The sequence below is a fragment of the Podarcis liolepis genome (assembly GCF_965112155.1).
Source record: "Podarcis liolepis genome assembly, chromosome: 8".
NCBI lineage: Eukaryota > Metazoa > Chordata > Lepidosauria > Squamata > Lacertidae > Podarcis > Podarcis liolepis.
The window spans coordinates 55,573,746-55,595,111 of record NC_139560.1 but is presented as its reverse complement, the minus strand read 5'-3'; positions in this window follow the sequence as shown (position 1 = coordinate 55,595,111).

Below are 21,366 nucleotides of genomic sequence, written 5' to 3'. Positions count from 1 at the left end.
AGATTTGCCCAGCTGCATATTCTGAATGGCATCCTCAATTTCCTGTTGTGTTATTTTGCAATCCAAAATTGATCTCTTCTCCTGAGACAATTCTGGTAAGCCATTGAGTTTCAAAAATCGTTCAATCTCAGACACTTCCTCAGGCCCTTGTGTATACAACTTTTTGAAGTATTTCTGGAAACACTTTCTAATTTCACCTGGTTTCTGGATATTTTTCCCTTCCACCTCTAGATTGGTAACGTAGTTTAGTTTCTGTCTTTTCTTCAACTGCCATGCCAGCAGTTTCCCACATTTGTTTGCTGACTCAAAAGATCTTTGTCTCATTTGTTTAATTTTCCATTCCACTTCTTGGTTTATCAATTTCAAATATTGTGCCTGGTGGAATTTAATTTCTCGCAAGATCTCTTTAGATTTTGGTTTAGATCTTAACCTTTTCTCTCCGTCACTTATCTTCTCTAATATTTTATCCTTTTTCCCATTCCAGAGTTTCTTCTTAATTGTATTTTGTTGTATCAGAAACCCCCTCATTACAGCTTTACTGGCGTCCCAGATTGTTCTTTTTTCCACTGAAGTGTTCAAGTTGATTTCAAAATAGTCCTTTAAAGTTTTTTGGGCCTTCTTTACGATCTCTTGATCTCTAAAGAGGGTGTCATTCATTTTCCATCTAAAGGAACCGGCTGGAGTAAGTCTCAATTCCATTTTCAGGGCGTTGTGGTCGGAGCAAGTCTTTGGGCAGATTTCCACTCTTGTAGTCTTCGTTGCCAGCCCTCTAGTTGTCCAAATTTGGTCGATTCTCGTCCATGATGAGTGGGCCTCAGAAAAGAAAGTTCCCTCTCTACCTAGGGGGTTCCTTGCCCGCCAAATGTCAATCAAATCCACATTGACTGTCAGTTCAAAAAAGGTTTTCGGTAGTCTGCCGTCCTTAGTTATTTGGTTTTGTGACTTATCCATCAAAGTGGAGACCACCCCATTCATGTCTCCCATCATAATGATGTTTGAATAGTCTAGATAGTCCAGTAATGTCTCATGTAGCTTCTTGTAAAATTCTGCTTTCCCCTCATTTGGTGCATAGATTCCTAATATCAAAACTTTTTCTCCTTGAGATTGTATTTCAATTGCCAAGATTCTCCCTTGCTCATCTTTAAACAAAAATTTCGGTGCTAGGTTCTCCTTAACGTAGATCACCAGGCCTCTCTTTTTTACTTTGTCTGATGAAATAAATTCTTGGCCTAGTCTTTTGTTGATTAATACCTTCCTATGGAGCCTAGTCACGTGCGTTTCTTGCAAGCAAATTATATCCAAATTTTCCTTTTTCAAAATATGGAAGATCCTTTTTCGTTTTTCCGGGGAATTTGCGCCATTAATGTTCCAGCTATACAGCTGCAGAGACATCCTGTATCGATCTGTTGTTGCTCTTTATGGGGTGTCCTCCTTTTTGTCCAAATCCGAGGGAGGAGATGGTGTTGGTTCCAGTCCAGGCTGTGGCAGAGGCCAAGGGACTGCTGTTCCCTTCTGAAGATCTTCTCCGTTGTCGTGCAGGAACTTCTGGTTGTCCTCTTTAGACTTAATTCTAACCTTCTTTCCTTTGTATTTAAATGATAGACCTTGTGGGAACTCCCACCTGTAAGGTATTCCGTTGCCTCTCAAAAGTCTTGCTAGGTCAGTATAGATGGCTCTGAGATCCAGTAACTGTTTTGGTATGTCCTTATAAATTTCCGCTCTTCTATCCTGGATCTCCAGTGATTTGTTAAAATGAAGATCAAGTATTTTGTCTCTCTCCTGTTTAGTCTTTAGGATGATCAGGCAGTCTCTAGGTCTGTCCTTTCTGGTAACACTTCCCAGTCTAAATGCCGTTGTTATTTTAAAGTCTTCGTCTTCCTTTATTCCCCAAAATTTGGAGAATTCTGCTGTCAAGAAACCAATCAAATCTTCTTTTTCAATCTCTGGGATAGAGCGCAGTCTTAAATTATTTTCCCTATTTCTCAATTCCACCATAGACAGGTAGGCCTGCTGGTCACTGATGTGCTTATGTAGTGGCCTTACCTCTCCTTTCAATTCATCCACTTTTTGAATTGCTCGGTCAGCTTTTTCGTTCGCAGCTTCGGCCAATTTCCGATTCTCAGAAGTAACGTCTTTTAGATTCCCAATTTCTTGTGAGTGCTGTGCCACTTGTTCCGATAGCTTTGTAATAGAGGATGTGGCTAAGTCAATTTTTGCTGTTTGGTCATCAACCTTCTTATTTAAAATTGCAAATTGTTGTAACATCTCCTTCAGAAGTGTATCAGATCCACCTGCAGCCATATCCTCTGTTGCTGGTTGTTCAGCTTCCTTAAGTTCAGCTGTTGTTGAAGGTTCAGTTCCCTTCAATTCTGTTGGAAGTTCAATTCCCTTCAGTACAGCGGGGACTGATGATCTACGTGACTGAGAAGTCAGAGTTGTTTGCACAAGCTGGCCTTTTGTTGCTTTCGCTTTTGCAGATCTTGTTTTCGGTTGGCCACTCATTCCCCACCTGTCTATGAGTCAAGGTCAAACTGTCAAAAGTTCCATGGGAAGGACAGACCTCAGTGTAGATAACAACAGCGGAGAGACAAAACAAAGTTAGTTCCCAAGGAGTTGTAAATCCCAGTCTCCACTAGAGGGAGTACAGTTGGAGGGAGTAGAGTTGGAGTTCAGGAAGGAAGGAAAAAAGTTATGGTCGCCATTAAAGTTCCTGCAAGTAAATAACTTTCCAATAGTCCTTAAAACTTTTTCCACTGGCAGAGCCCTTCCAAGATTATCACAAGTATCACCTCTCAAGGTGCAGGATACAGTTACTTAGTTATATAGTCCAAAGTTGCCTCTATGTATCTGTTTCAGTTTTATAAATTGTATCCGCAAAAGAAATTCTTTTCCCCTGCCACCCCGAGGCTGGGTCTTGAACTTTAAAATCCACCAAAGGAGAAGGTTCCCAAATTGCTTCCTCGCTGTAGAATAACTTAATAAAAAAACTTGCCTTTCATTTCAAGCCTCAGTACTGTCAGACGCATAATGCTTCCACTTTAAAATCCTTTTTCACTGCGTCCAGCCTGTCAGTTCCTTTGCCTTTGATCTGTAAGCTTTGCCGGAAGACGGACTTCCTGTTTCTCGTCACTCCGCTTTCAGCCAAATTTAAAATCTTGAAATTCTTAAGAATCTTAAAATTGTAAAGTCCCAATTACTCACGGATTGTTGTTTTCCGAAATTGAAGGTTTCAGGAAGAAAGGTCAGCGCTGATCGGCAACAGCAGCGCGGCTTCGCTCCGCTGACTGCGAGACGACCCTCAGTACCGCTACCCCCTCCGCGATCCGGAGCCCCGTTACGGGGTCCCTTCAACGTTTCAGGGGCTGCTTCTGGCACCCGCCGGGTCCCGAGACCACAGGCTATTACCCCCTGTGGTTTTCCTGAGTGGGTCTCCGCTTCGCCGTAGCGGACGACCCATTTTCAGCGGAGCTCCCTCTCCTTACAAGGAGCAGGCAGCCATTACCGAACGCGCCGCCTCCGGAAGTCCACTTTCAGATTACTTTCTGCTTTCCAGGCCAAGAAAACAAGGTCCACAGTGTGACCTGATACATCTGTTGGGCCGATGACATGTTGGGACAGCACCATGCTCATCATGGCAGCCCTAAAGTCCTGAGCCACTCCAGTAGTTCAACCTTAGAGTAGCAGTTCCACTTGCTTTGGTTCAGTGCACCAAATATAAAGGTAAAGGTATCCCTGACTGTTAGGTCCAGTTGCAGACAACTCTGGGGTTGCGGCGCTCATTTCACTCTATAGGCTGAGGGAGTCGCCGTTTGTCCGCAGACAGCTTCCATTGTCATGTGGCCAGCATGACTAAGCCGCTTCTGGTGAACCAGAGCAGCACACAGAAACACCGTTTACCTTCCCGCCGGAGCGGTACCTATTTATCTACTTGCACTTTGACATGCTTTTGAATTGCTAGGTGGGCAGGAGCTGGGACTGAGCAACGGGAGCCCACCCCATCGCGGGGATTCAAACCGCCAACCTTCTGATCGGCAAGCCCTAGGCTCTGTGGTTTAGACTACAGCGCCACCTGCGTCCCAGATACATCCAGATATATTCAGTGTAGAATATTCATGTACATTGTCTTGAGCTTATTGTAGTTTTACCTTTATTTTTTGCTAGCTGGGAACCAAATACCTAGAGATTTACTATTACCTATACATAAAATATTAGATTCCTCAGGCTAAGAAATCTCTCCTTTTTTGGTTTGAGGGGTGAAAACATCACCTGTTTTACACATACACACCAAACATACTGTTGTTCTGAATCTTCAACTTTGCATTCTCAGGAATCAGAACAAAGGGGGTCACATCCTGCACCCCCCAGTAGTCACTTGGAGTCCTGATTATGTACTTCCATTCTCCTGAAGGATAGAAAGCAAGGACTTATACCTCTGCCAATAAAAGCATGCAGGGAATTTTTTTGTATTCTTACTGCCTGGTGTAGCATCTGTAGTTGTTGTTATTTTAATTGTACCTAACATGTAGCAGCAAGGACTATTACCTTCCCCTGCTATTTAGTCCTCTTCCCTACCTAGGCCCTGCCCAGAGGCATTTTAAGTTAAAGATCCAAAGCTTAACCTCTCTCCTCCCCATCACCAACCCCCCGGGATTTTCTCTATTGTCTCATTCTGTAGCTTTCCAGACAGAATTAGAACACAAGAAGAAAGAAAAATGGAAGTCGCAGGTTTCTTTGCATTGGAGAGGAAGAAACACATAACAATTAAAAACAAGATGGGGGGGGGAGGGATTGAAATAAAGGCCAGAGGTAAAAATCATTTAATTGTGTGACTGAGCTGCTCTTTTTCTCTGGTGGTTCCTGCCAGCTGCTGCTTCTATTGCTCCCTTCCTGTTTTAAGATGAAAGCAATGATGGTAGACACGTGCAGACACACAAAAGAACCTATTTGGACTGGCATGTCAGCTCATCTTTATCAAATGTTGCACAGGTATATTTTGTTGCCATGCTTCATTACCCCAGAATGGCGTGCCTGAAATGTTTGTCTCTTCTATAAACCCAATAGCTTTCCTACCAAGTCACATTTGACAGAGCAATAGGCGGGTATTCACTTGCCTGCATCCATTTGGAAAGCCTCAGCAATTATATAGACTGGGTATGTGTGCATTTGCACATGCCGTGTGTGTGTGTGTGTGTGTGTGTGTGTGTGTGTGTGTGAGAGAGAGAGAGAGAGAGAGAGAGAGAGAGCATCTGTTCACAAAAGACAAAAACTACAAATAATCAAAGAAAATTTACAAGACAGGATAATAAATAAAATACCAAACAAATAAAGTGGGGATTGGGGCAATCTCAGCTGAAATAAATATCTGATTTGCTCTCCAAATGAAAGAACTAATGTGTGTTGCATCATTAACATTGTATTTATGGGTAGAATTTTCTGCGACTGTGGTAGTAGAAGTGGTAAGGGAACAATGACCTATTGTTTTCTAATGCCATGGTGTGGTATTAGGAAATGGGAGAATCAGTCAAATTTGGTTTCCCTCAGTTTCTAATTTTTCAAGTCTCCAGATTTGGTTCTCTCTATTTCCACATCAGTTTGCATTAAAAAAACAAAAGTCCTAATGAAAAGTCATCTGAATTTCATGCAAATTTCTGCTACATGGATGCATTTTTTCCCTAATGTACACATTTTTACAAAGCAATTTTCCCTATTATAATGTGTTTTTGTGTGTCATACTCACAAATCTAAATGTTACATGCATGTTCTGCCCTAGTATGTGCATTTTTGTACACATTACTGAATTGCAAAATTCAGAGAAGTGTAAATATGGAATGATGGCTCTGTTTCAGCTCATGTAATGCTTTGGAAGATATGTAATGGGTATGCTCACCTTTAAATGCGAATAATTGCGAGTAGTTGTAACAGTGGTCTCCTTTAAAGGCCAGTGGTAAAGCCAGTTGCCCAAGAAGTAGGCCCTGAGGCAGTGGAAGAGTAGGTTTCTTCCCGTGGCTGAAGGTTGTATTGCAGTTTGTTCTAAATAAAGTAGTTTGATCATCGTTCTTCATGTGAAGAGTACATCTTACAATGGATATTTGAAAAGTTTGTATTATGTTCCTAGGACATTTCAGACCAACCCAAAACCTAAACTGGGCATAAAACTGGAAAGTTGGTTTTACTATTTATTTATTTATTTATTTAACACACACACACACACACACACACACGCGAGAGCCAGTGTGGTGTAGTGGTTAAGAGCGGTAGTCTCGTAATTTGGTGAACCGGGTTTGATTCCCTGCTCCTCCACATGCAGCTGCTGGGTGACCTTGGGCCAGTCACACTTCTTTGAAGTCTCTCAGCCCCACTCACCGCACAGGGTGTTTGTTGTAGGGGAGGAAGGGAAAGGAGAATGTTAGCTGCTTTGAGACTCCTTCGGGTAGTGATAAAGCGGGATATCAAATCCAAACACACACACACACACACACACAGAGAGAGAGAGAGAGAGAGAGAGAGAGAGAGAAAGCCCTTCATCTGATGATCACAGGGTGACTCACAGCTACTAGATCTTGCTGGTACTGCACAATATCATTTTAAAGAAGAAACCGTCTGATAACTTGTTTGAAAGTATACATTCCCGTCCATTTTACACTTTATAACGAACAATCTTTTGGGGAAAGGGAGAGAATAAGAACAAGAGATCAGAAGAAGAGCCATGCTAGCTCAAACTCTTGGCTAGATTATCTCAACCAGCCTGTTTTCCAAAGTGACCAGTCAGGTGTCTATGGGGATTCTGAAATCACAACATGAAGGCAATAGCCCTTTATTGCAAGTGGTATTCAGAGGCATGCTGCATCTGATCCTGGAGATGTTCTACAACTATGTTGACTAGTAGGTAGGGGTGGAAGGATGTCATGCTCAGTTCTTTCAGTTTCTCAGTCGTAAATTCAGTTCTCCACATTGTACAGCAATTGGTGATTTTAGAAAAAATCCTCATGAAACACCATCAACATTTTAGTATGAATTTATCAAAATAAACACTTTTATATGTGGTTTTGACTAGCGTGTACATTTTTCAAGCAATTTCCCCAAATACTTTGCATTTTAATCTTATTTTCATGACTTTCTTTAGTTTTATGCACACTATTTTTTTATAAACATTGTTCATATCGCAGACTTCAGATAAGTGCAAATTTCAAATGAGAGATGTGTTTCAGTTTGCATATTGTTTCTGAAAGTGTGTGTTTGGTAGATTTTACTTGCTGAATTGAATTTGTCCCCCAACTCTGCTAATAGGTACTGATGGCTTTCTTCTCAATGAATTTGTCTAATTGCTTTTTAAAGCCACGTAAGTTGGTGGCTGTCATAACATCTTGTTACATGAAGGCCATAGTTTACCTGTGCACTGAGAGGTACTTCCTTTTGTCTGTCCTGAATCTCCCAACATTTGGCTTCATTAGATGGTTCCTCACCCTTGCTTAAGGGAAATCATTTCAGATCTTCTGCTGGGACTTTCAAAGCCACTGTTTGTGGAATAAAGCCCATGTTTCCTCCAACAACTTGTCAAACAAGTTATTTAAGAAAAAAGATAGTTAATAGCACATGGCCACCATTTTAGGATTCCATGGCCACCTTGTACAGGAAAAGACCGAAAGCATCTTTTCACAATATGCTTCTTTCAAGTCAGACAATGGGATGGGTCGGGACTCCAGAGAGGACAATGTTTAAGCAGTATATTGAAAGTTAAAGAAAAAGGGCAAAATTGGTCTATTATGTGCTGGAGGTGAGTTAATAGAGAACAAAAGAATGAAAGTTATTTTGTAGAAAATGAAAAGAAGGGAGCAAGTTATAAGTTGGCCTTTGCTTAATTAAGGACAGTACATCAAAGAATCCTGTCTTTATAACACAGACAGAATTGGGAGGGGAAACTTTGATTGGGAATCCTTTGATATCTAGGTTCAGGGTCTTAATCCTTGTGCATCACCTGGGTCTTCAAAGGCGGGGGTGCTACACAGAGGCCATAAACCACCTAGCTTTGTTGTACTATGAGCATTTGAGACTGAAAAATATGTCTTTTTAGTTTAGGTGCAATATCCTCAAATGGTAACAGCATTAGGGCCACACATGCAACCTTTGTCCCCATCAACTCTGGACACACAACACTGCAACGGAGACCTTTGCTGTAGCCCAAACAATCTGTAGTGTGCTGCTTTGGGGAAGGATGGTGAACCCCGTTCTTTTTTTCTTTGAAATAAGGGGAAGCAATAATATTTTTTAATGGGTGGGGGTATTATTAAGAACCATTTTTCAACATGGAAAACAAATCCAAAGGAAGTTATGCCAACAAATGAATGTAGTACAAAGCTAAACGTAGCAATGCTCTGACTCAGTTTAAGACAGCTCCCTTTATCTACTAAATGGTAATGATAATAAAATGTCGCTGCTGTGCTTTGACAACCAGGTCTATCTAAATTTCATACAGACGATGGATGGAGAGCAAACAGCCTTCAAAACTAAGAGTATAGCCTCCCCTTCCTGTTCTAGCTAAAGAAGATTTTACTTCTTGGCTGGTGGCATCAGACCCATGAATCATAACTGACTTGTTGTTTTTCCCCCCAAAGAAAATTTCAAATAGTAGAGTCATTGTGACACAGGAACAATAGCCAGTTAATTACAATGTGGAATTGGCAGGGATGCTTTTAAAATACCCATGGATCTTAAATAGGTTGCATGTGCAGAGAAGAGCAGCGTTTAGGATAAAGCACCGACTGAACACAAGTATAAACCACCAATCTGGTGCATGTCAATCTTTGCCCTGACATGGATTCCTTTTGTCAATCGTGCCTTTACTTTGTGTGTCTGTGTGCTTCTGATTATATTTCTTCAACCGAATTTAAAAATCAAGGCCTTATGCTCTTTAGGGCCTTTTACAGTGCTCTGTGTTTTGCCCATAACCCTGTGAACCCTTCCCACTGAAAAGCTACATGTTGAAAGAAAGAGGACTCAGTGATTGGAAGTAACATGTTCCTGCCTCAAGAGTAAAATCAGCAATATCAGTCTTCCTGAACTGTGGGATCAGGGACCCATCAATTAATGCACATAGAAAGTTGCTATATACCAAAGCGGACCACTGATCCCCATCATTTAGCCTTGATTATGCCAGGGGGAGAGCCAACTTGGTGGCTTCCAGATGTTGTTGACTGGGGCAGATGGGAGTTGTAGTTCAAAACATCTTGAGCATGCCAGATTGGGGAAGATGGTGAACACCTCATTGACTTATATTTTCTATGTTTTGGGTGCACCGTAATTTGGTTGACACTGCCTGGCTGAACTCTTAATGGCGAGGGCTGGATGTGATGACCAACAGATCCCTTTGTCCAGCCCACTGTCCACATCAAAGTTTCTGTGCTATTTTTTTTTAAAAAAAGGTTGATTTCTTTGTATTGTTTTCCTTCTTTCCATTCTGCAAAAAAAATATGTCTCGGGTAGGCAATGTAGGTTGAGTGAGCCGCAACATAAGGAAGTGGGAGACAGGAAATGGAGTGTCTGTTATTTCATGTAGCGAGAAAAAGAAGCAACACCTTGGAGGTGAATGATAGATATTATTATAAGAGAGTTGTACCTTAGGGCAGGTGAGTGGCGTGTTAATGAGGCGCCCCCTTCTGCTTTCTGACAGATGACTGTCATTGTTCAAATGCTGCCATCAGACAGATTAATAACTGGGTCATATTGCCCTGCAGTTGGAGTATACTGTCTTCATTCTTCTACTGACTTCTCTAATCTGTTGACCTGGAGATGACCTAGAGGAGGTGGAGCTCAACCTAATGTTTCATGTCCAGCCTAGAACAACGGAGATGATTCAAAGCAAAATAATTGGTTTATTAAATCATCATCATAATCAGAATCCCAGCCTTGAAATTCACTCTGTGTGTATGTGTGTGGTTTTTTGTTTTGTAAGGACTGGCAATGATGTCTGATATGAGAAAAACAGACTCGAATCCCTTAGTTTACATAAAAGGTTATGTGCTATACAGTTCAAATGTTCCTAAAGGTAATCTAGCAGAACCCTCTTAATATTTTCCTTCATGTGAATACTTCTGACAGATTACTAGTGGCATGATTTTGGGCTAAATACTGAGAGACACATCAGTTTCCACCCTTGGTTGCTTAAGGAAAACACTAATCAAGAAGCTTTCTCACCCACAGAAGCCCCCATGAAATCTGACCATTGGCAGGATATAGCTATAGCGGTAGATATGCAGCCAGGCACTATTTGGAACTATTTGGAAACTCCTGATGGCCATTTTGAAGCACAGAAAAGCATCAGTTGCTAGCACAATCCCCTCCCCTAAACATATTATCATCCAGTCAGTCTGATTTTATTGGTGACAACCAATGCACATTACGCAAAACATATTTTTGTACGCCACCCCAATCTCTGAGTGGTGCGAGATTCCAGGGGTTCAGGGCACTGACCCGGGGTTTCTCTTTCCTTTTGGAATGATGCACAGCAGAGACTGTGGTATCTTTATGGTATATGACTTATTTACACATATATACAGCCTGAGTCTACGATGGAGGGGTTCACAGCATTAACACCCCAAAAAGGTCTTGTTTCTCCCAAAGCTGCAGCCTTGAATTCTAGGAAAGGTCTGGCATAGCCCGCTCTGTCTCTCTGCTTGCTGCTTTGTTTCTAGCCCACATCACTGCAACCAGGCACACCATCTCCAGGGGACTCAGGGGCCCAGGCACCCACAAAAAATGTTCTGTGTGCCCATAGGTGCCCTGCCCCTCCCCCCATCCACAGCTGCCTCCACGCGCTGCCTGCAGTGGCTGTCTCCTCTGTGCGCAACCTGCAGCAGCCGTGGCCGCCGAGCTGTGGGTACCCGTGGGCCCCCTGCCACCCCCTGACGCTTCTGCGGCTGCCCCGCCTAAGCCCCCCTAACCTGGATTATGTGGCAACACCTACAAAGCAGTGGCAGTAGATCTCGTGGAGTAAATGAGATCTTGAGATTTTGATGGGATTTTGCAAGATCTTGCCAGAAGCTACCACTGCTGCTTCTCCAGCAGCAATGGGGCAGACAGAGCATTCACAGGAGTGCCCCGCTTGGGGTTCTGCTGCCTGAGACGGTTACCTCAGCCTGCCTTATGGGTAGGCCAACCCTGAGGGGGATGCTATGTTGAATATATGCTATGTTTCCTTGTGCAATCAGGGGTCCTGATCGTATAGGGGTGTTTATAAGATGTTCAGCTGAACACATGTAGATGTCCTTTCGCAGACATCATGCTGAATGTGTGAAGAAGAGTTTGGATTTGATATCCCGCCTTTCACTCCCTTTAAGGAGTCTCAAAGCGTCTAACAATCTCCTTTCCCTTCCTCCCCCACAACAAACACTCTGTGAGGTGAGTGGGGCTGAGAGACTTCAAAGAAGTGTGACTAGCCCAAGGTCTGCATGTGGAGGAGCGGAGACGCGAACCCGTTTCACCAGATTATGAGTCTACCGCTCTTAACCACTACACCACACTGACCACATTCACCACACTGTGAATGTCGACAGGCTGCTCCAGTGATGCGCATGACCTCGAGGGAAGGACCACTGTGTTCCCCCATTCTTCCTGTCTCATGAACCATGAAGAAAGCTACTATTTGTGAGGAAAAAGTAAGAAAATTTACATGATGTGATGACTACAGAAGGGAAATATAGCCTCCAGAACAAACCTTTAGAATTGCATTTTCACCTAGATGAACCAGTAAGATGGAAGACTTGATTGGTTCATTTCCAGGTAGACAGAGCACACACGTAGTGGTGATGTTTCGTAGCCAGAAGCCGGTGGAAGGAAATAGCAAGGAAGGGACCAAGGTTAAGTGTTGTACCTTTAAAGCAGGAATGGGGAACCTGTGGCCCTTCAGATCTCCAAGTTCCTACACCTCATAACCAATGGTCAAGGATTTTGGGAGTTGTAACCCAACACTACTTGTAGGCTGACAGGTTCTTCCTTTGTGCTCTGAAGGAAGGCTTGGTGATAAAAGTTTGGCAACACTGCCCTCAGGACAGCAAATGTTCACTAGATTTGCTTTTACAACAGATGATTATAAACAGCCTGTTTTGACTTTGACAGGTAAAATATAGGAAAACTATGTTATTATATTTTATAGAAAACTATTGGGTGGGGGGAGAACTTTTTCCCCAACATATTTTTTCTTTTATGATTTGTGAATATTCTCACCTTTCTAAATTTAAATTTTTCTTTAAATGGGTAGCAGGAGTTTTGCCTGACCATCTGCAAGGTGTGGCAGGCTGTGAATGCATACATCTGCTTTGGAAAACACAAAGAAATAAAAGCAACATAGTAATAGCACTTGTTTTATAGTGGAAAACTCAAGCCAGTGAGTGCAAATTTATCTTTGACAACTCTCAAAACCTAGATGCTTTTCTCTAACTTATACCTTAGTGGAATGAAGGCTGCTTTTGTAACTTTGGGGATCTGAGTTCAAGATGGATGTTGTTCTTCCACTATAAAAATGAGATTGAAATGGATGAGAATACACACACACACACACACACACACACACACACACACACACACACACATACACCATATATGACACATACCTTGAGTGATTGTAAAATGAGAAATGCGGCCTGATATGCGTAATCATAATCAAGTATATCCAGATTAATAGCACTTTTTCTTATGATATTTCTGAAATGATGTAAACCGTTACTTTTTCCTACAGCATGTACTAGGGACTGCAGAGGAATTTGATTTATTCTGCATTTAAAGGCCAACCTACCTAACTCGTATTTTCTGAAACAATGTGTGAACAGAAACAGAGCCATTGTTCAAAATGTGCAGTGAAGCACCCTGGCCAAGTAATGTGTACAAAAATGCATATATCAGGGTACAGTGTGTGTGTGTGTGTGTTAAGCAAAATGGCATACTAAAATGTGTATACTAGGAGAAACTCGCACTAAAATTATAGACTTATGTGGAAATGGGGGAAACTAAATTTAATAGTGGAAAAATGAGAAACCAATAGTTTTATCCATCCCTATCATGGACCTCAAAATATGGCACCGATAGTTAAAGCTTCTACATGTGCTCATCATGCCCTCTGTACCACTTTGGCTTTGCCAACAGTATATTTTATTAGGTGCTTTTTTGCAGCAATAGTTAAATTATTCTTAGGCAGATATTAGAGGAAAGTAAAGATTCAAACTGAATTATAAACTCGGTGTACAGTGCTTGAGCAAGCACAATCCCAGGTTGCAGCAATATGGCAGTATGATCCATCTTGTAGACTAATTGTATAATACTGTGAAGAGCTGGGCTCCAGAGATACTTCTGCTGACAGGCAAACAACAGCGCCACTTGGGGGGACACTTGGCCTGTGTGCTCCACAAAGAAAAACTCCTTCGATGAAAAATGCTTCTCAGTGGTGCTAGATAATATGAACAACACACACACAAAAAACAAACCAGAAAGGTTTCAACCAAAATGTAAACTTAGTGCTATAACACGCATGAAGCACTACCGTTAAAAAAGCAACAACAGTTTTTAAAGCTCTCAGAGCTATGGCCCTGACAGACAGTCTGAATCCTTTGCTCTTTATTTCAAAGCCAAGAAGCCCAGCTCTTCACTGTGGATGTAGCCGCCTTTGATCTATAACAATCTTTGATCTTTCCTTCTTGGTACGATGGCAAGAGCCACCTATGAATGTGTGCCCTTCCCCTGCTACCTCAGTTCCTGCTCCTACCTGCCTGATGGGCCTTGGGGCATCCAACCTGGCCATCACGATACTACAGACAGCTCAGTGGCATACTACCTGGTAAGAGCAGGTAGAGGTGGGAAACCCGCTGGTATACTGGGTAGTTTGCAGCTAGGTACAGCAGGACCGGGCCAAGGTTTCCTGGAAACACCTGTCTTCTCCACCAACCCATGTGAGTATGTGGACAGGCATGGTTCTGGAGCCACAGGGGCCTGTTGTTGCTGCCATTGCAAGTCAGGCACTATCTGATATTTTCCCTCCCACATCCCTTTCAAAAGCATTGTGATTGGAAGCAAAATATTAAAAAAATTAAGCAGATTCCTGGTTTAATAATTCCACAATTAAAAGCTAAAGCTGTCAGCTACAGAAACACATCCTCTCAGTTCTCTTCTCTTACTAGAGGTTCCAAAGTGTATCAAACTGGCCAGAAGAAGTTAAAAGACACCACCCTGAGGTTCTGATGCTCATTTTGCCTGGTCTGCTTTCGACTGAGTTGCCTCAGATTCCCTGGTGGTCTGAATATCTTCAAAGGAGGGACATTCACTTCGGAACCATGCCTCATCTGAAGCCTTGCACAGCCCTAATATATAGGCCAACCCTTATTATGTTCTTTCTTGCCCAATTTGACTCTCTAAAGGGCTGTGCCTTAAGAGAACATTGCATTTATCAAACGTAGTAACAGCCTGTTTTAACTCAAAAGAACATGTACTGATTTTCCTTCAGTCATGCAGGCCGTAGTGTACTGGCCTGCTCCTTTCCCATAAAAATTAAATACGGCTTTGGTTGGTACAAGCTGAATCTTCATGTCCATCAGCAGCACACCCCATTCCTGAACAGAAAAGGCAATGGAGAACTGTGAAATCATCAGAGAGGTGTGGGACAGCGATGCTGTCAAATGTACTTTTGCGTGATGTAATGGCTCTTTCAAAACAAGGAAGCTATGCAACCATAAAAGGAGATGAAGGTGATAGTGTTACCAGACAATGTCCATTTTCACCATTTCCCAAAGCCAATAAGGGTGTATGATGCATGGAAAGGTTCAGGTCTTTATTGCTGTAGCAATAATGGCCCAGTTGGATCCTTCCAGAAAGGCCGCGCCAAAACGCACTCCAGAAAGAAAGCATTTATAGGTTTACAAAGCATGATCTTCTCCAGGTCTGAAGAGACAGTTGTCTCCTTATCTGGATTCCAGCAGCTGCTGGCTTCTCTGGGTATTGCAGGCTAACCAAGGGGGGCATTTATACTTCAACGGCCTGCCAGTTAACTAGGCCAAAGAGGCCAAAGATTTGTGATTTTCCTGGGGGTTTGAGGCTGTTCTGTGGGGTGTCAGTAGAACAGAGATGAGGAGTTTGTGGCCCTTCAGTCACTATAAGTCCCAGCATCCTTGAACATTGGCTGTGCTGGCTGGAGCTGATGGGAGTAGTTGTCCCGCAACAACTGGAGGGCCACAGACTCCCCATGCCTGTGTTAGAAGAACTAAAAAGGGTTCTGCAACAAACAAGTGGGCTAACCCTCCCCAAAGTGATATTAGGAATCACTGAACTAGAGAAATGTAATAAAAAGGGGTATAAGTTTTGGAGTGCTTCACTCAGGACTTCAATCCCATTCACTGCTGAATTACTATATTGACAAAACCAGTTTGTACTTGATGATATATGCATGATTGATGGGCTTATTATTAGTGTGCCTGCATTCTGTATTGTTTAATGGACAGCTTTCGATACAGATGCCTTAATTCATGCAGTATTACTGTTTGGTGTTTGATGATATTTTGCAGGCTGGAGGGTTGTGGCATACAAATGAAAACCTCAGCATCCTTTTTTTCTGAGTTTCAGGTCCTGCTGTGTTTTAGTTCAGTTTGTTAAGATGTGGCTCATTAGAATGGCTTGTTTTGTGATGGGAAAAGAAAAGCTTCTCCAGATGTAGACATTCATGGTGTGCCAGTAATTTTATTTAACAAAGTGCTATGGCATTCATAAAGAGACAACGGGTTCTAGCTTGAAATGATGCAATGAGGAGTTATGGATCCAAGCAACATGTTTTAGAGGCAAAGTTGGATTCTTTTACAGCTAACCACGCTCTTATTTGTTGCTAGCTTAATAGGAACATTGATTTAGCACGTTTAATATTGTTTCTTTATTTTATGGGGAATAAACTATCTCCATAGCAAACAACCACACATATATATGCATTTGAAACTCCGCAATTCCATTATGGATATACTTGATAATGGCATAAGTTTCTAGGCTTGACAAGTTAGATTCACATGAGCCAGAAACTGCCTTAGAAACCAAAGTGGTTCTTTTGATTTTGCTATTATTATTTTTTTAAAAAATAATTTATACAAAAATATTCTCCAACCAGAATTATAGCTGAGTGTTCTTTTATTTGTTTCCCCCCCTCTTAAGGATATGAACAATTGTTCAATGACAATTACAAATAATTTTTAAAATGATTTGCTTGATAACTTAATAGCTGATTCACACATTAGAAAAGGGGAGGAAGCATTTGCCTTTGACATGCTGGCAGGCCTTGATATTTGTGCTTTTTCCAATAAGAAATTGTATATAAATTTAATTGTATATAGAGGAAGAAGAAGAAGAAGAAGAAGAAGAAGAAGAAGAAGAAGAAGAAGAAGAAGAAGAAGAAGAAGAAGAAGAAGAAGCTTTTTTCAGGGAGGACTCACAGGAACTCAGTTCTGGCACCTCTGAGATGGACACTAATGCCATTCTAAGACAACAAAGGAGGTGTTCATGTTGAGTTCTGGCACTTCTTTTTCTAGATAAATAACACTGTGTGCTGCCATCAGACTGAGTTGCCCCAGCCACTATGGGTGGCTCCCCTCCCCCCCAAAAAAATTAAAACACAATAAAACACCAACCATTAAAAAAATTCCTGAACGGCGCTGGTTTCAGATGTCTTTAGAAAACAATAATTTTATTATATTAATAAAATATAATAAATTTTATAATAATAAGTAATTTCTCCCATGTGTTCTGAGGTGCCACACTGTCTTGAGAGGACTGTGCCACATAGTCTTTCTTCCACCCCTCTACACCAGATAACTGACTCTTTGTCTGTTTTAAGTAATCATAAGAAGCATCCATTTTATGAGCTACACTCCACATGAGTTTCAAAAATCCCAGCGGCAGTAACATTCATCATCTCCAAGCCTCAGACTCTTGAGATCATGAAAATGGCAGCAGATGAGATCTATAAAATACTAGCTCACCTACTATTTTTCTGTGATTGGGGCTGGACTGTTTGAAACTGGGATTTGAACTGTGAAATTCAGGATGATTTGTATCACTGAATATCATTAGTGGTCATATTTTTGACGAATCTGGCAATCACATTTGAGGTCCACATACCACTGCATCAGAGAAGTAGATAGATATTTGTTCTAGGAGTGGCATAAGAAGAGCATGCTGGATCTAGCCAATAACCCACCACTCCAGCATTGTATTTTCACAGTGCCAACCTGATGCCTATGGGAAACCCTGAAGTAAAGAAGCAAAGCTAGCCTTTTTGCTAGCATTGAATTGTAGAATGAGAAAATGGATAATAGGTCAATACTACAACATAGAGCTATGCAAAAAAAATATATTAAAAAATGGTATCACATTTTGTGGCATGTGGACTAGAGCTGCAAATAAGTGTAGAAGGTTGGAGTTCCTGACAAAGAGCAATTTATGCCAGTGAAATTTGCAAAGAATACTGCATTCTGTACAGTGGTACCTTGGTTTACAACCATAATCTGTTACAGAGGTCCGTTTCTAAACCAAAACAGGTTGTAAGCCAAGGTGCGCTTTCGCCAATGGGGCCTCCCCAAAAAATTTGTTTGTAATCCAAAAAAATAAAATGAAAATGGGTTGTAATCCAAAAAAAGGTTGCAAACCAGGACACACACTTCCGGGTTTGACGTGTTTGTAATCCAAAACATATGCAAACCAAGACATATGCAAACCAAGGTACCACTGTATTGATAATATGCTGTATTGATAACAGCTTTTTGATAACTTGCTAAGAGCTTGTGCTTGAGAATGGGAGAAACTGAGCTTGGTTCTCCTGTTTTCTCTGAACATTTGAGGGTAGTTGTGGCATTTCCAGGTTGTGACTTCACATCAACAAATTCCACAACCCACAAATGTCTGGCATGTTTTGGATGTCATGACAGACACAGTCTCTTTGGCCATCATTCAGAGTGTCTCATCAACAAACATGGGAATGTTGGTTGGACTCTGGCTTGGATGTTCCAGGGAGCTGTTTGGGACTGTGCTTGTGCAGGATTGACCCCGAGGTGCCCTGCCCTCTGGATCAGCTGCAGAGGTGGGAACCTGGTCTGACTGGACTTTGGGCCTGTTTATGTGCCAGACTGCACATAGCATCTGCTATGGGATTGTTCCCTCCAGCAGGATTTACTGCCAGGTACCCTGTGGTTCAGGAAATATGGTAAGATGAGAGTATGGGGTTTGGGTGGGTGTGTTTTTTACCACATCATATCTTACTTTTTGGAGAATTCCTGGTGCTAAAGTACTAAAGAGAAGAGCTGGAGAAATTTTCTTGTAGACATTTCCTCAGTAGCTTGCAGAAACTGAATTTCAAGTGTCAAGGGAAAGCTTTCTTTCATTTGGACCACAAACTACATGCATTCCGATGAATCCGTGGAGTTTTCTGATAATCTTTTGCAGGTGGCTAGATTAAAAAAAACAACAACATGTAATGGTACACTAAACAGGAAGACAAATATTTCCTCTGTTTGTATCTTATGCACTTGCTCATTTACCAAAGTAATATATCTTTTTTAAAATGTCACTTTTAAAGCAAAGCCCTTGAGTACAGATAAAATAAAATGCTTGACATGTAAATTTCCAAAATCCCTACTCTATAAGCCAATGGATCAGGGCCAGTTAGTGAAAATCAGCTCTTTATGACTCTAGCATGTGGTTATTCCTATACACAAAGGTATTCTGGGTCAATGCAGATTCAAAGCAATGTAATAGGATGTGGAATGAGTGCACCGAAAACTTGACTCTAGATTGATCTGGATAGGTTTTCAGGGTGATGGCCACAGTGATACATTTCCTCTAAAGCTCTTCATTTGAAAAATAAACCCTAGCCAGCTGGGGGAAAGGGAAGGAGAGGATGGTGTTACAGTTTTGTGACTGACAGCTCTACCTTCCAACCTGGATTTACAAGGTTTCTTCAACCACAGTCCTTTTGGGAGGGATATTGAAATGACATATCAGAAGTTGTTACATGTTTTCAGAGCTCTTGGGGAACAGCAACACTAAAAGAGTTGTGGAGTATTTGGTGGCCGAGTTGATCTTATGTGATCTTTTTCTTGTAAGCCAGACCAATCCTTTCCTAAAATGTATTATGTCTCCCACCAATATAGGTAATGATCTGACATGATCTCTGCTATGGGAAATATATATATCCCAGAGCCCAGTGAATAATAATATTCTCCTGGAAAACATTATGAATAAAATAAATAATAATATTGTTTGCTGCCACAGGTTATATCTTGGATCAAGTCGTGGGAATGTAGTTGTGGCTATAGTAGAATTATATTTGATTCAAAGCATCTCATTGGAAATGAAATAAAAAAAATCAGTGATGAAAATAACTTATGCCACATAATTTAATTTGAGTCATCCTGGCTCTTTTTACAACACTGAAATAAAGACAAAAGTAATTTTATATTTTCAGCTCAAACTAATAAGAAAATGATTTATTAGATTTTAAAGTATTTTAGGGTGGTTTGACATTTAGATAATATTGTTTTCTCTATCTATATACTTGCTTGCCGAAAGAATTTGTAGGTCATAAACCTTTGCATTAAGCCTTTCATATTGGTAGAATTGATGTTCTGAATGGGTGATGTTCAAATGTATAGTCAAATCTGAGAATGTGAGGGAGATTGTACCCCCCACCCCACCCCACCCCACCCCACCCCACCATGTGACAAGACACTTCTGAAGTTCTGGGGGTACATGTTCCTTTTGTGACCGTGGAGAATGTCAAACTCCATTCTTATTATTGGATATTTTATCGGAATATTGCCAGATATTGTTGGACTCTAAGTCCCATCAGCCAGGGCCAGCATGTCCCAGTGATAAGAGATGATGGGAGTTGTAGTCTAACAATATCTGGAGTACCACAGTGGGTACTGAGAACCAATGTACATTTTATGCACTATGGTGTGTAAGAAAAGCCCAGTGCCTATTTCATTGCTAAAAAGCAGCATTAGGAAGGTATAATTTCCATCAATGAAGAATCAGAGATTATGGTGGAAGCTGGTTCTTCTTGCCTGTAGGTAGGCAAACTAAGGCCCGGGGGCCAGATCTGGCCCAATCGCCTTCTAAATCCGGCCCGCGGATGGTCCTGGAATCAACGTGTTTTTACATGAGTAGAATGTGCCCTTTTATATAAAATGCATCGCTGGGTTATTTGTGGGGCCTGCCTGGTGTTTTTACATGAGTAGAATGTGTGCTTTTATTTAAAATTCATCTTTGGGTTATTTGTGGGGCATAGGTATTCCTTCATTATTTTTTTTCAAAATATAGTCTAGTCCTCCACTGAGGGTCTGAGGGACAGTGGACCAGTTCCCTGCTGTTCTTGCCTATCACTTTCCCGCTGCAGACTAGCATCCAACACCACCCCTAAATCTGATCTGGAGGGAACAGATTGAGAGGAGAGAGTTTGTAGGAGGGAAAAGGGGAAGAATGTTCTGTTGCTCTGAATAAAATCGCCGCACCGGCAGAACATTTTCCTTGCTACTGTGTTGAATAATACCCAGTGTATTTTTACTTATGATTTAAAATACAGTGGTACCTTGAGTTAAGAACTTAATTTGTTATGGAGGTCTGTTCTTAACCTGAAACTATTCTTAACCTGAGGTACCACTTTAGCTAATGCAGCCTCCCACTGGCGTTGTGTCGCCGCTGTGCAATTTCTGTTCTCATCCTGAAGCAAAGTTCTTAACCCGAGGTACTATTTCTGGGTTAGCGGAGTCTGTAACCTGAAGCATCTGTAACCTGAAGCGTCTGTAACCCGAGGTACGACTGTATGCTGTAAACTGATGGAGACCTTTTTGTTTTAACAAGCCATGAACAAGTTCAATAAATACCGTATTTTTTGCACCATAACACTCACTTTTTTCCTCCTAGAAAGTAAGGGGAAATGTCTGTGCGTGTTATGGAGGGAATGCCTATGGGTGGCATGCCTACTGATTTTCCTCCTCTTAAAACTACGTGCGTGTTATGGTTGGGTGCGTGTTATAGAGCAAAAAATATGGTACCAATATTTCATTTATTGAATTTATATATCGCTCCTTACCCGGGGGCTTCAGGGCAGTTCACAGAATAACTGCAATAAGTGAGCTTGGGAAGGGGCCAGAACTGAGGGGCAAAGCACATTGAATTGCATGCAGAAGGCCTCAGGTTCAATCCCTGGCATCTCGAAGATGGTCTAGCCAATCTGAAACCCTGAAGAGTTGTTGCCAGGCAACGTGGTTATATGGAGCTAGCTGGACCACTGGTCTGACTCAGCAGCTTCCTATGTTCCTAAGAGAATAATAATGTGTGAAGTGAGCAGCCATA